At 40.3% G+C, this 14,642-nt stretch overlaps 1 protein-coding gene across 2 annotated transcripts in view; it reads right to left on the bottom strand.

The window, feature by feature from the left end:
• The window catches only part of LOC139454307 (A disintegrin and metalloproteinase with thrombospondin motifs 16-like), a 220,051-nt gene extending 209,727 nt beyond the window's left edge, over positions 1 to 10,324 (bottom strand). For both annotated transcript variants that reach the window (XM_071235933.1, XM_071235934.1), the window contains exon 1: positions 10,241 to 10,324. The gene's annotated coding sequence lies outside the window, so the exon portion shown is untranslated. The remainder of the gene's footprint in view (positions 1 to 10,240) is intronic.
• Between the last annotated feature and the right edge of the window lie 4,318 nt (positions 10,325 to 14,642).

The following is a 14,642-nucleotide window of genomic DNA, read 5'->3' as shown; positions in this document are numbered from 1 at the left end:
CCATCCCAACCCTAGATAACCTGTAATTCCTCATTGCTTGTTAGTTATTCTCATAATATCACCATAGGTAGAAAGATTGTGTGTCATAACTTTCCAACATTTGTACATGCGCTAGATTGTTCACAACATCACATTGCTCCATTGTTGAGGACAATGGGATATGACATCACATTGTTCATGAAGTTACAAATTGATACCAATACATAATCTGAATGATTGTTTGATTTTGGTGAAGTTTCTCTCTTGGGTTGACATTTCATGTTTTTTCATCTTTTTCCTCTTAAAATAACAAAATAAGTTGCAGCAGAATCTCTCAGGGAATATGTGGTTTTATGCCCCTTATTGGGTGTTATACCATGAGATGGAGACGCATATGTAAAACCATATGTAGCCCTTGTGACACTGCTTCCATGAATTTATCTTGCCAACATGTCTTAATCTGCCATTGTAATAGAATTAAAACAAATTGAAAATTGATAGATAACAGCTGTTCGATTGAGCTAAGGTTAATTTGTGCAGTGTCACAAAACTTTCATTGACTCGTAAACAATGTGTCGCTTTTAGCTTTGAGGAGGGATATAAGGGAATTATTCTCCCACTCAGAAATCCACATGCAGCCTGATTTATTCGTGGTGGGGTATAAGGGACTTATTTCTCTTGCTAAGAAATTTATTTACCGGTAGTATTTTTATCAAGATCAGATGAACCAATTAAATCTCAACATTCTGACGTGGATGTAAGATAAAGAGGAATACATGGAAAAACCTACTCAAAACTCATTATAACAAATTTCTCATGCATGAATGCAGCAAGTCCCTCCACAAAGGCTTGTGTCTAACACAATTCATTCACCCGAGACAGACACAGAGAATCTCACCAAGTGTTTTCAAGATCAAATTCATCAAGACTCATTCATAAAAGGCACAAAAATCCAAGGCTTGCCGAGGACAATGAGTCTTGATATATTTGAGCTTGGGTAAGATTCTATTTATCATTCAAAATCATTCTCCCGGCTTATTCTGTTTGTAAACAGTAATAACCAGAGTCTTGAGTTTAACAAAAACAGCTAACCAGCTTCAGTGGCAGAAAGACTAGAGATATCATATTATTGTGTTATCACACTGGTCCACAACCAATATCTCCTGTGGAAGCTGTTTTGCATGATAAATCCATACTTTCACACAACTCACTGGTTATTTTCCAATTAGTCCAGTATGACATGCAGTCTCCCACTGATAGCAATCTTTATCACGTAATTGATGGTGTCACAAATGAGATACACTTTTTGTGTGAACAGTCATTAAAGTAGGACCAATGTCCACCTGATCCCAATTTTTCAGAGCAAGTTTGTTGGGCTTGATGCCAATTTGACAGTAATTTAGTACCATCAAAGTGAATCAGCTTCATGTTGAAATAAAAGCTGCAAAAATCATTTTTATAAACATGTCATATATGCCCTAAGTGATGCAGTTCTTAAATGTCATGACCTCAGAGAAACCCTTCAACACAGGTATGGTGCTGAACCCTTCACTAAAGGATCCTCATAGTTAAGGTTTGTTTGCTTGTTGTTTAACGCCGCCCTCAGCAATATTCCAGCTATATGATGGCAGTCTGTAAATAATTGAGTCTTGACCAGATAATCCAGTGATCGATAATCCAGTGCATCGATCTAAGCAATTGGGAAACAGTGACATGCGTCAACCAAGTCAGCGAGCCTGACCACCCAATCGCGTTTGTCGTCTCTTACGACAAGCACAGTCACCTTTTACGGCAAGCATGGGTTGCTGAAGACCTATTCTAACAAGGATCTTCATTGGTGCTAACAGTTAAGGGATAACATTGCACAGTAAGCCAAGGCAACCTTGTCCACTGATACCAATGTGAGTCAATGTGAGCATGCACGAGAGATCTGTTCCACATACGTTTGTTGTTTTACGCTGCATTCAACAACATTTTCCAGCTATATGATGGCAGCCTGTAAATAATCAAGTCTGGACCAGAAAATCCAGTGATTGATATTGTGAAGGACAATATCAACCAAGTCACTGAACCTGACCACCTGATCAATTTGGTCCCTCCGTACAACCTGCATAGGTAGCTGGAGACATTTTCTAACCTGGAATCTCAATGGGGGGCTCCTCAGAGGGAAGCTGTAAGGAGCTTATTTGGCCCTTCCTGGAGTCCTGGTTAACTGTGGCGGGATGGTGTGGCATATGGCACCGAGTCAACACATACAGACTGCCCAGTATAAAGGTCAAGGTCATGGCCATGTTTGCTCATCACAGGGTGTGTTATTACACTACAGAATACACAGAGTTTGGTCTCCATCGGTTACAAGGGATGCCAACACAACAAGGAACACACTTAGTGCATGATCTCATTTCAAGGGAAACACTGTACCTCATAGTGGAGGAGCAGCAAGACCCTGGGTCGAAGACAATCACTTAATTAGTGCTCACAATCATCGCCCTCACCATCCTAGCTGCTGCTAGAGTTAGAAATACATTTATCTTTATTAGATTGTGTGTGTGCCTTTCTTTCATGTTGCTGGTCTTGAAACAGATGACTGTTGAAGAAATACAGGTTTGAACCATGCTGGTAGTATCACTTCTCGACCCATTGCTGGAGTGAGATTCCGAAACAGTCTGGATGAACCCACATTCAATGCTGCATACAACACTATGCAGAACAACAACATAGCATTTGTTTGTTGTTTGTTGTTTAATGCCGCACTCAGCACTTCCAGCTATATGACACGGTCTGTAAATAATCGAGTCTTGACCAGACAATCCAGTGATTGACAGCATGTGCATCAATCCATGTAATTGGGATACGATGACATGCATCAGCGAGTCTGACCCCCCCGATCCTGTTAGTCACCTCTTACAACAAGCATTGTTGCCTTTTACCTCAAGCATGGGATGCTGAAGTACCGCTGAATGGAGTAGTGAGCGAGTTCGGATAAAATCTGCTTTGGACAGTATTTCAGTTATGTCAAGGCGTGTCACTTTAATGGAAGAGACCCGAAGTGATGCACATCTGAGCCATTTCCCCCCAAGGTGAAACCCACAAGCACAGGTATAGTGCTGACAAAACCAAACATATACAGTGTATTCAGTTAAAATCTTGGGATAAGAGCCCATGCTCAGGTGTTGCTGGCATTTCAAAGGGATGCAACTCTGCACATTGGATGACGAGTCCTCCTGGGCCACCCATGCGTTGAATGGAGTACAGATTATCTAAACATCACCTGGATAACATACCTTAGCTTCAGACTTTCCTAACTCTTTTGCTGGGCATAAACTCAGTCTCTTGTACAGCCACGCTTGCCTTAAAATCCATTCTAAATTATTTAAGAACTGACGCAAAATAACACTGAACTAATTGGAAGGTCAAATATTTTGAGGCCTTCTACATAATGACATGTTATCCTATTTATTTGAAAACTACTTCAAGGTAAGGATTTCTTCAGTAAAATATTTCAAGAGGAAGTTCATAAGTGATGCTCCACTGTGCCCTACACTACTGATATTTTTCAGGGTATAAGTTTTCAAATTACAACTACTCGACTTGCCAAGCTGCAGCTATCACTCTGGAGTCCGACCTTGTAACTGGAACTTCACAACTACCAACAAGTTTCAGTGAAAACATTCTTGTGCATCTTCATGGCACCAGGCCACAACCAAAGTTCAACACAAACACGTTCTTCTACGCGTGCACTGTCAAGAAAGAATTTTGCCACATACCAGAAAATATCTGAGGCTCTTGTGCAATAATTAACTCCTCATAAAATTACATTCTCTGAATGAGAAACAGGTTGCCTGTGGCAAATATAGATATGGGTGTACACCTTGCACAAATAAGCAGATTCACACCAACTGCAGCATGCAAAGTGCATCTGCCTACTGTTATCTATAGTCACCTCTTCACAGGGTCTTGACGCAGACTAAAGTGTCAGGTGATGACTAGTGGTTTCTGGGACCAGGAATCAGCTGAATGTCACTGTGCTCTTGTTACGATTTACCAAGGAAAGAAAGTTTAAAGAAATAAATTGTAGAAAATATACAATGTGTTTGTTGGCAATAAACAATGAGAAATAAGGTCAAATGTGGAAATCATGAGTGGAGTGTAAGGGACTTCTTGTTTACACTTCCTGTGGGGAAGTCTCCCTCCATTAAGCCATCTCTGTGCTGGAACTGGACAAAATCTAACAAGATTTCACAAAGTCCAATACTTTAACATAAGACTAACTGAAGCCTATATCTTAACAATTTACTTACCACAATATGTTAATTGACAAATTTGTCAAAAATGTGAGGCATTGGTTCATATTTTATTTTCCATACAACTTATATAAGCTGTCGGTGTACATTACTGTTAACTGTCGACTGATATTATTCATGCAATGCAAATACAAATGTTTGGTAGGAGTATTTCAAAAAAGAAGAGAAGGGACTTTGCTATTTTCATATAAGTTGGGATGCATTATTTTTTGTAGTTTATTCACGATGGCCTCAACATCCCCTTCCTAAAGTACAGTACTAAATACAGAGTGACTGAAGTTGAATACTAACCATACACTTCTTAAAGTATGATACTTAAATGCTTTAACACGACATGATTTTCATTAATGGTGACTTAAAATGCTGAATGAGGCAAATTTGGTTTTACACCACAACTAGCAAAAATAAAAACACTGATGTTAGATGAGTGAGTTAAATTCAAAGCTGTTTTTAACAGTTTGTTTTCAGTTATATCATATCAAGTTGAAGTGGAAAGAAAGCACAAAGTGATGAAGGTCTAAAAGAGTGAGTGAGTGAGTTGGGTTCAATGCTGTTTTGAACAGTATTCCAGTTATATCACGGCATGTCAGTTAAATGTAGGAGGAAAGCCTGAAGTGATGCAGGCCTGAGGTGTTAACCAGAAACCATGGGTATGATGCAGACAAACTATAGAAACAGAATCAGGGCAGTCTAGGTTAAAGCAGTTGACCAGACAATCAAGCCTTTGATCAACACATATATAAGGGCAATGACCTGCATTGATTGGTTACAATGACACTAAGACAATAACAATTCACTAAACTTTCGGTACTTCATGATACTGTGCCATGATATGAGTAATGTACAAGGGGCCTAAAGCAGCGGTGTTGTACTCACATCTACTAAATGTTTCAGTTGGGCTATGATGGAAAGTGTCAAGTTTTTATGTATGCTATCATATTACCTGAATAACACATAGCAGCTAAAACGTGCTGAAAGTCTGTCTCGGTGGTCATCCGTGCAAGTGCCATTACTATTCCTACACAGCAACCCTCATTCCCATCAGCTCACCATTTCAGCCTGGGCAATGCTTTACTTTGGTCCACTAATATGCCAGTCCTTGGGACTACTGGTAATAAAGTTGGGGGGAGATCATGGAATTCAAAGTGGACATTACCTGTTCAAGTTTATTCCTTAAATAATTTTTCATGAAAAATATTTTGCATCTGGTAAAAGCAAATTACTGCAGCCTATAGATAATCCAGTTTGGTCCAAACAAACCAGTGTTTGACAGTATGAATAACAAGCCATTCAGCTGTATGTACCCAACAAATTGTCAATTCATATACCGTATTCGACGTAATAAGCGCCCAGGGCGCTCTCAAAATTAGAAATAGGGGGCTCTTATTAGAATATAATTTTGGTGAGATTAAAAACAAGGTTGAAAGATTGTAAATTTTGTGGTTTATGCTGACAGCCTGAAATGATATAAAAGAAGAATGTATGTGTATTATGTATGTGATATATATGTTTTCGAGAATTTAATTGCCCATAATTTAGGAGTGCATATACCAAACAAGTGCGTATTAAACACAAATAAATAAGTCTTGTGTACATTGATCAATCGGAAAGGGTGGTAACTGGGATTGTTCACCAGCCAATATATTAGCATATATCGCTGTGGGCGCTTATTAGAGCGGGGCGCTTATTACGTCGAATACAGTACTTATAGTAACTGTACAAGAGTGAGTGAGTATGCTGTTAGCCATATTCCAGCAATATCACAGCGAGCAAGAGCAGAAAAGGGATTAACACATTGTACCTATGTGAGGAATCGAACAAGAGACTTTGGCATGTCGAGCAAACACTTTATTTAACCACTAGGCTACTTAACTGCCCCATCTGTAAATGAATGGATGACAAGATTAGAATACACTAAACAAAAGCTCCAGCTGGGTATTATCATCTTTCTTCACCATGAATCTACACCTTGACAATCACTGTGTAACTGCATCTAACATGCGTGCAAGTACATATTTCTCATTATCTCACTTCCTAATGCACTCTAGGAACAAATCTATGAAATGCTACACCTCTTCATGAACAAATCAGATCTGCAAATTGAGTCTGACATGACTTTTTCTCAGTAAGAAAAGCAGACAAGAGTTCAATTTCTTGAAAATCCATCAAAAGTTTTAGTGGCATGTTAAAAAATCATTTCCGCTAGGGTGTTAGATCATTTATCATTCACCCTGTAGTGGTAGCTGTATAACTGGTGTTATACAACACGACACGAGCCAGAATCACACATAGATCGTGGAAGGGCCATGTTGGTAGAATTAGATACCTGCACATTCCCACTGATTTTATTGATGCCACTATCAACACTCTAACATCTACTTTAATTTCACATTTCCTGTTTTAAACTTGTCTTTGAGTGAGTGAGTTTGGTTCAATGTTGCTTTGTACATTATTTCAGTCATTTCACAGTGAGTCAGCTTGATAAGGAAGGAAAGCCCAAAGCTGCAGACATTTACCACTTGGGTGATGTCAAACCAAACAACACAATCAGGACAAATCAGGAATTCAAACCTACGATCATCAAAACATTAATTATTATTGTTAATAATTCTAGAATACTACCTCTATTACATCACTGACATAATCCTGTATTTTGGCTGTAACCACACTATAAAAAACAGGATTATGGCAATGATGTAATTGAGGTATGGTATTCACAAGAATAATAGGTTTCTGGCATGCTTATAGGACGCAAATCATCACAGTGAAATGTGGCGCCTTCAGATGACAGGGCCACCCATGCCTCCTCCTCAATATACATACAAACATTAATTGTCATTATCTTGTTTCAGTAGTAAGCACTCTATTACAATATATTTACAAGGGTAAATCAACAACTCATGGCATCAAAGATATTGCTTTGAGTATTGTGAGGTTCAACACACATATGACAAATATAATCTCTTTGAAGACGTTACACCAAGTTATAGATTGATATCTATTTTCGTGAAGTCAACAAAAAAATGTTTTTTGGACAGTAACTGGACAGTCATGATTATCTCCAATGAGGTCAGACTATCAATGGGCAATACTGTGCCACAAAACTACATCAGTTGAGAGAGAGTGAGTGAGTGAGTGAGTTGGGGTTTAACGCCGCTTTTAACAGTATTCCAGTTATATCGCGGCGTGTCAGCTTAATGTTGGAGGAAAGCCCGAAGTTATGCAGGTCTCAGACGTTTACCACTTCGGTGAAACCCACGAGCACGGGTATGGTGCTGACAAACCTAGAAACATAATCGGGGCGAACCGGGATTCGAACCCACAATCATAGGTTTCTGGCGTGGCCAAGGGACGCAACTCTGCACAGCGAATCGCAGCGCCTTAGACAACTGGGCCACCTGTGCCCCCACATCAGTTGAGAGAAGCTATGGAGGGGGAAACACATCAAAGAATGTTCCATTCAGGTGTGCTACTGCTTCAGGACAATGTGCCCGTGGACACTTAGGAAGTGGCAGTGATTGCAATGCACTCCATCATTTTTCCCTTTCTCTAACTCATATCCCACCTGTGTTCTTACCAGAAGCAGCAAGGTGGCTACTGCCATGGAGGCATTTGGAGGAAACCAAATGAAGACTTCCTTAACAGCAGGGATAACAAAGCTGGAGCATTGCATCCATGCATTAAAGTCAAAAGAGATTGAAAAATAATGTTTGAACACTTTTGATTCTGAATGATTTTATATGGCCTTGAAATTTCCTTTTACCTTCATATCTCTCAATGTAACCGTCTCAAAAATGTGATAAAGTACAAGCATAATTCTCTCACTAACCCTTAAGTTGTAAAACAAATAAATTCTTCCATGATTGTGAAAGTAAACTGATCATTATCACAGATACTTGCAGTTAGATCAACACTATTTAAGCTAGAATATCAGTTTGGCAATATTACAGCCACACAAAATTACTCATATCATCTTATCTATATATAGCAGCATGAAAATACTGACCGCTACATTGTTCGCAGTTATATAAAACATATGCATCTGGTAACATTAATTTACTATTTATTTCACAATTAAGAGTTCACTTGCACTACAATCTTCTCTTTTGGGATGGCTGTTTTTCTCTTCTTGTACTGGTGCCAGGTACTAGCTGTACTAGGAAGGATGTTTATTAATGTCATAATCACACAGGCTTTAAATGTGGGAACTCACATCAGCATTAACTGCTCTAAACCCTCATTTATGACAAACATTCTATTTATGCATGGCATTAGTGTCTATGCCATGTCTTTAAAGGCATCTCAGGACTTCACACATAACTCATTAGACATTTATTATTAAATAATTATTCATGCCAGATTCAAAAGCATGGTTGAAAATTTCCATGTCTTAGATTCCGATTAAAGCGGGTGAGTGAGCATTCATGGGAAGGTGGGAAGGTGGGTGGGTGAGTGAGTGAGTGAGTGAGTGGGAGGGTGGGTGAGTAAGTGAGTGAGTGGGTGAGTGAGGGGGTTTGAGGGTGGGTGGGGGAGTGAGTGAGTGTGTGAGTGAGTGAGTGAGTGGGTTTGAGGGTGGGTGGGAGAGTGAGTGAGTTAGTGAGTGAGTGAGGTTTGGAAGGTGAGTGAGTGGGTTTGAGGGTGGGTGGGGGAGTGGGTTTGAGGGTGGGTGGGGGAGTGAGTGAGTGGTGAGTGAGTGGGTGAGTGAGTGGGTTTGAGGGTGGATGGGAGAGTGAGTGAGTGAGTTAGTGAGTGAGTGGGTGAGTGAGGTTTGGAAGGTGAGTGAGTGGGTTTGAGGGTGGGTGGGGCGAGTGAGTGAGTGAGAGTGGGTGAGTGAGGGGGTTTGAGGGTGTGTGGGGCAGTGAGTGAGTGGTGAGTATGATTTTACACAGCTTGTGTGCAAGTAGAGGTGATTTTAAACGTTGCTTCATAGAGGTAGTGTCATGTGTGTGTAGCTGCTTGTATTAGTCCGAATTTATGCTGGTGTTACAGTGCTAGCCCATTGAGATATCATGCCAAAATTTAACATCCAGTTCAGACACAGTATCCTGACTGAGCCAACCAGTCCTTATCTTGCAGGGTAACAAGAAGTACAATCTTTTAACATCTTCCGATATGATGCGGTCTGTGGATTGACATACCAACATACCACTCTCCAGGCAAATACTCCATCTACTACACTCAGTGTAGCGTGCTCTCATGCCTGCACTCAGATGTACAGGACACCGATACTGAAGCACCATCACTATACATCTGATGACACAATACACCATGTACTGATTCATGATTCAATTGATTTTCAAAACGGATAAGCCTGTCAGATAACTACGCAACTTGCCACTGGTCACACAAAAACTCAGATCAGAATGCATAACACTATCAGAAGAAGCCTGATTGAACCAATTAAAAGAGATACATAAAACGGTGGATAGCAACAAAAACTTGTGTTATCTAGCCTACATCGACCATGGAGAATTTCATTCAACAACTATGCACATTAAGAATTGCAATACAATATGTACTCTGATTCTAGTATTCTCAAAATGAATAATATACGAGGCAGGCATTTCCCGATGATGGAGAATCCCATGTTGAGCAAATGCTTTAGCCACTAAACTACGCTATGTCCATCTGAAGATTCATGTCCTGTGTACAACATAGGATCTGAGCATCTCCCCTCATAGCATTCACCGTAGAACCAGCTAGGAATGGGTGGCCAAATTGACCAAGCACCTTACACATTCCTTGGATCTATGACCACCCAAGAAGACTCAACTCCTATATCCATTTATAACTCAAATAAAACTTCTCAACTGCCTACTTAGATAAATTCCATATTTGTAGACACCCAAATATCCATACACTCCATTTGTCAAACACAGGTTAGCTTCAGATATTCTTACATCATTTAACTGACATCTTGTACATTTAGCACAGGAAAACAGAAGGATATTACTTACACAATTGGATGCGGGTGTGCGTGCAATCAGACAGCATCAGTTCTTGTCAGTTGTTGTATGCAGCAATGGCCACTCCCTCCTCTCCACCGCCTACCATCTGTGTATGCAACGGTAACATCACACCCACTTGTAATCTACTCATCGCAAGCTGCAAAAATACACAAACAAAATGTGCAGCAACTGTGCAGCAGAATTCAGGAAGTGCAATGTCGGCAATATATATTCAACTCAGCATGTTCTGGCAGAACAAACCATTTAGGAAGGCTCTTGGCATGTTCAGAATCTACCACCAACGCTAGAACAGCTGATCGTTACTCAGTGTTTGTGCATCTTCTCCCACTTGAAAACACCCTGTAAATGTTAATAAATTTGTAAATAATGAAAGCAAATAGCTCAGATGTTGATTTCAATGGCGCATCAACAACACCTTTTTCCAGAAGTATTTTCATCAGTGTGGTCTACAGTTGCAAGCCAATGACCGATTCACTCCTATTATCTACAAAACCTGGTTTTACAAAACATCATTGCTGTGCACTAGGAAAACAAGCAGTCAACATCAAAGACAACACCTGGGATTTTCTTATAATAGTGCAGAGGGGCATGACAGGTTATTGCCATTATCCTTTCTCATCAACTCCCCATGGAGGCTTCCAAGGCAAGAGAGGGAGCAAGTGAGGTCTATTTGATTGTTGTATAACACCGCACTCAGCTATATTCTAGCTATATGACAGCAGTCTGTAAATAATCTGGTCTGGACTAGAAAATCCTGTGACTGACATGAGCATCGATCTTGTCATCCATCAACCAAGTCAGCAAGCCTGACAACTCAATCCTGTTAGTCGCCTCTCACGACAAGCATAGTCAGTCACCTTTTACGGCAAGTATGGGATGCTGAAGACCTATTCCAACACAGATTTTAATAGGTAATGCTTATAACACCAATTTGAACAGTATTTTTCTCATATCACAGCTTTTCAGCTTACTGTGCGAAGAAAGCCGGAAGTGATGAAGGTCTTAGACGTTTACCACTTTGATAGAACCCACGTCGAATCAGATTCCAGGTCAATCTGAAATTTGAACCCACAATCATAGGATCCTGACATGCACAAGAGATGCAACTCTGCACAGCACATTGATGACTGGGTGACCAGTTCCCTAACATCAGTACACATCAAAACAGTGGTAATAAGAATAAATCCATGATACCACACTCACACCAATACTGAACTCTTTTCCACAGATCTTAATTTCCTCAACATATACCAACAGAAAAAAGTAAATGTGCTTCATATTAAGTGGTGTAAATGTTAGGTTATTGAAAATAACAACGTAACATTTTATCATTCATCTGATCAATGTTTAATCATAAATTCATTTACAAAACCCATACCTGGTAACAGGAGACAGAGTGGCATGCCCCAAAAGAGAGGTGGTGTAACAAATCAATCAACAATGTCAATATCGGGTGTGACCACTATTTGCATTGATACAGGAGAGGCAGTGGCAGAGCACTGAAGACACTAAATAAATGAAACAGACTGGATTGATCCAACCAAACTCATGTTACCTGCTGGTTCTGGTCCTGTCGTAGGTTTTGTTCCATGTCATCTGCGACATGTTCCATGGTGGATGCGTCTGGAGAAACAGATGGCCATGCCAGAATGTAATGCTGCCTCAAAAAGTCTGTTACTACACATGCTACAACATGACATTTAATGCATCCTTTCATTTGTACAAAGGGTAGAATATGATCTCAAACGATGTCCTGTCAGCGTACGCAATTCACATTGCCATTAACAATGATGAGTTGTGTTCTTCCATGAGATGTGTTGCCACCCCATACCATTAGACTTCACCCCAAACTGGTGACGTTGAGTAACACAAACATGGCTTAAATGTTCTCCTGGGCGCATGTAGACCCCTGCACGACCATCAGAGCTGTCCAGATGAAACTCATCTGTAAACAGTATTCTAACCCAGTCTTGTTTTCTGAACCTCAGATGCTGTCTACACCAAGCTAGACATGCCGGACAATGATGTGGAAGCATGGTTGCCTATGGTTCTGCCACTAACTGGGTCTCAACCTAGGAATTGTCCAAGTTGTTAATGTGGTATGTTTGGTATCGATTCTGTAGATGTACCAACCACATATGGTCGTCTTGTTGACATCAAACGTGGATGACCGGTCTGTGGCAAGTCATGAGACTTACCCTACTGTAGATGACGTCTCCAGCAAAGAGATGACATTGTGTTTTGATGAGTGAGCGAGTTGGGTTTAATGCCGCTTTTAACAGTATTCCAGTTATATCACGGCGTGTCAGCTTAATGTGGGAGGAAAGCCCGAAGTGATGCAGGTCTCAGACAAGCCTAGAAACATAATCGGGGCGAACCGGGATTCGAACCCACAATCATAGGTTTCTGGCGTGCCTAAGGGACGCAACTCTGCACAGCGAATCACGGCGCCTCAAGACAACTGGGCTACCAATGCCCCCCTGTTTCGATGAAGTTTAAAATGTCCAGCAACTTCATTTTGAGTCATTCCAATTTGCAGCTTACCCACGGAGTGTGGAAGCTGATTTCCAGCAAGCTGCGACACTGCATTTATTTACAGTTAAACAAAAGTGTCTTTATGAGCACCTGATAGCTAAACGTTCTTTGTGTGCTGTTCACATTCAAAAAACATGTGCGTGAGTATCATTTTCCCAACAAACATGCAAACTGTTCACTGTGCATGAACATGCATGCGCAAATTGTGAATCAAGACCATTTAGTCGGGGGGAGATGTCTTCATGAATATAAATTGAAAGATGCTTTATACAATTAAAGAATAATTCTTTTTTATGGAACTTTATATGAAACACAGTATATTTCGGTCTGGACCCACTGGCCCAAAGCAACTTTAGTACAACAATCGTAACACCCATATTTTAACACACTCCAGATAGTCGTAGCGCTAACGTAGCTATGTGCAAGTTGGTCTTGGATATTTGAGTGAGTGAGTTACAGGTGGGTGGGTATAGTTCTGACAAACCCCAAAATCATGTAAAAATATAATTTGTTCCAGTAAATACAGGAAAAACATTCGTCTCAGGTTTTATGACAGAGATAATTGTTAACGGGTTCTCCATTAATGTGGGGTCATAAAATGTGTAGAAAATTGTATATCTCGAAGCAGCGTTAAAAAATAATCTCTTTCGAATAAAAAATTTCCCGGCTTTTTACAGGGTCCACATGTTAGACTCAGGTCAATGGCTGCAGCTACAGGGCTGTTGAAGCCAGTCAGAAAGCTACTTCCCTACGTAACACCGGCCATGCTGGAACTAGCGGTGTGGGTGGATGTTTAGCATTCATGTAATGTCAGCAGTTGCTGTTCCTGTTGATGGCATAACCAGCCCATCTATACACCACTCAGTGTAAGTGTGTAATGTGTTTTTCCTGTGTCTCTCTGTTGCCAAATGCCACACCCTCGCTTGTTTTCCTCCACATACCTAGCCTGAATATTCAGGTCCCTTGTCAGCTGCATATTGTATATCATATTTATATCCTGGCTATTTAACTTGTGTGAGACACTGAGGCTCTTTTTGTATTACATGTTTCACACAAACATTTGAAATATGTATGTATTGACATCAAATAAATATCATCTTGTGAGCTCATGAGAAAGATTTTGTTGGACTCTCATCATCTTGGACAATGTTGAAGGTCAAAGAAAGGAAATTGGTCCCTGATGTGAATAATAGCATTTATTTGAATATATAATCATTCTCTCAATAGTCCTCTGTTTGAAGTAGCCAATGGCAGCACAAGCTTAATGAAGAAGCACACAGTTACCCATTAGAACAACATCGCAGTCTGGTCAATAGGAGCCGAGAGTCATCTCAGTGGTGCAAAGCATTCTGGGAATCATTCCTACTGCCGTACAAGTCTGTAAGGCCGTCAAAACAAATTCCTCACCCTTAAACCATCAAGAAGACTTCAGTCACAAAGTCTGAAAAGATTTAATGTTGAAGAGTGAGTGAGTGAGCGAGATTTAACATCACCCTCCACCCATATGGAAACACCAACATGTAGGGAACAGAGCAGGGTCTTAAAGGGAGAACACCTTATTGAAAAGCTCAGGTGAAATGGGGTTTTAGGTAGTGTTAAAAAATATTGCACTTATATAGAGTCTTGTATGACTTAGACACAGAATACAGACTATATTTTACTCCAAGAATGAGATACTGATAGCTACAGATGTACTTGGTTAATCTACTTAAAGGGGCATGACATCTCTACCAAAGCAACAGCTTCAGGTCTACTTGGTTAATCTATTTAAAGGGGCAGGACATCTCTACCAAAGCAACAGCTTCAGGTGTACTTGGTTAATCTATTTAAAGTGGCAGGACATCTCTACCAAATC

Source organism: Haliotis cracherodii, unplaced genomic scaffold, assembly GCF_022045235.1.
Source record: "Haliotis cracherodii isolate W230 unplaced genomic scaffold, xgHalCrac1.p SCAF_10, whole genome shotgun sequence".
Classification (NCBI taxonomy): domain Eukaryota; kingdom Metazoa; phylum Mollusca; class Gastropoda; order Lepetellida; family Haliotidae; genus Haliotis; species Haliotis cracherodii.
This window is presented reverse-complemented; position numbering and strand designations above follow the sequence as displayed.